This window comes from Nicotiana sylvestris, chromosome 8 (genome assembly GCF_000393655.2).
Source record: "Nicotiana sylvestris chromosome 8, ASM39365v2, whole genome shotgun sequence".
Taxonomy (NCBI): domain Eukaryota; kingdom Viridiplantae; phylum Streptophyta; class Magnoliopsida; order Solanales; family Solanaceae; genus Nicotiana; species Nicotiana sylvestris.
Genome location: NC_091064.1, coordinates 212,292,665 through 212,294,569, shown reverse-complemented (window position 1 = coordinate 212,294,569; position 1,905 = coordinate 212,292,665).

Below are 1,905 nucleotides of genomic sequence, written 5' to 3'. Positions count from 1 at the left end.
ACTCTGTAGAACTTACCCTTAAGTTTCGGTGGCATCTTCTAGTCACACAAAATACCGGAAGCGAGTCTTCATTCCATCCATCCCTCCCCAATATGATATGTGATATCTTCATCAATCTCCTCATTCCCCCAATAATAGACCCAAAGTACTTAAAACTCTCTCTCTCCTAGGGATGACATGCGCGTCCAGCCTCCCCTCCCCTCCCCTCCTTGAGTCTCGCCTATGAACTTACACTCAAAGTATTTTGTCTTGATCCTGTTCAACTTGAAACCTTTAGATTTTAGGGTCTGCCTCCATACCTCTAATTGCGCGTTCACACCGTCTCACTTCTCGTCAATTAATACAATATCATCTGCAAATAACATGCACCACGACACAATAATGAAATATAAAAAGATTTTTTTCAATACAAAAAAAAAAAAACAAATTGGAGGGAAAAAAAAAAGAATGAGATAGAGGTTGTGCCGTGACGGAAGAGTTATAGAGATGAAAGAGAAGATAGGAAAAAATATGTTCATTACCCTTTTGAAATTGTTTCAATTTAATAAAACATAGAGTACTGATCCTTCCTTTTAGATTATTTCATATCTATTCTCAGTCGGAAAGGAAAAACACACACAACGATTTTGAATATTTTTACCCAAGCAATCTCAAGCAACCATCCTTTTATTTTTTATTTTCTATAGTGATATATGTTGTTCCAATAATTATTTTAAGTCAAATTAGTATGTAAAATTTCATATTCAGTCAAATTATAATAATTGAAATGGTATCAAGAGAATATTTTGACACTTAATTCGAAACACATTAAATTACTCCACTAACTTTCAATCCCAAGATAGTTAGAATTAATGGTGAATTAGAGGTGCTAAAATTACCAAAAGTTTATACTAACTTTCGGCTGTGGCTGGTGAGCAGAGAGAGATTCCTGGCAACTGCTAACAAATCTTGCAAATCTTAGTAGAACTGACATAAATATTCCACTAGAGTTTAGACCCCCCCCCCCCCCGCACACACACACTCTATCTATATTTTTCCATGAGTGCCCTACTATATCTCACAACTTAGGACAGTAGAAGACAAATTCAAGTATAGTCCTGACGTGCTCTTTTGAATACAACGACAACTCATTTAATGAAATCTGGCGAGGATAGCGTGTATGCAGACCTTACCTCTACCCCAGATTATTTCCAATATACTTTTGGTGTCCTTCCCTCCAAGCTCTTCTGAATATCATTAACTTGTTCAACCATATTTTCTTCGTTAATGTAATTGAGTTTTTTCTTTTATACATTTTAATTGAGTTCAATTTGTTTTTAGAGTATCTTTTACAGTCTCTCTTTGTAATTTTCTTTGAGTAAAGCTTCCGTCCTGTTATATCAAGGATGTGACGAAATATAAAATAATCTACTTAACAATAATAAATCCAATATAATTCCATAAGTAAGGTTTAGAAAGGATAGTTGTTTAACCAGAAAATAGAAATTTCGAGTCAAAGCGTATTTTTAGAAGAACTCGGGTTATTGATAATCAAATAAGGAAATAATTGTGTAACAAGAAAAGAAAAATTGGACTGAGAAATAGTCGAGTAAGCAATATAATATAAATAAGTATATTCCAATGATAATCAGTGTGCCTATACAAATGTTATTTCTCTCCCTTTTATAGCTATTTCTAAGTACTACGTTTCCTTTCTCTCATAATAGAATCATTATGAGCAATTAATGACATTAATGGAATGTTATAATTGGCAATCGTAACTGTTTCGTGAAAATTCTATAACGTTTCTCCATCACTTACGCTCATTAATTGTAGATGTTACGAATTTGTACTTTTTGCTGTCTTGGTTCATTCCACCGGTGTCTCTTCAAATTATAAAGAGACCTGCATAACTGTTCCTTCTTG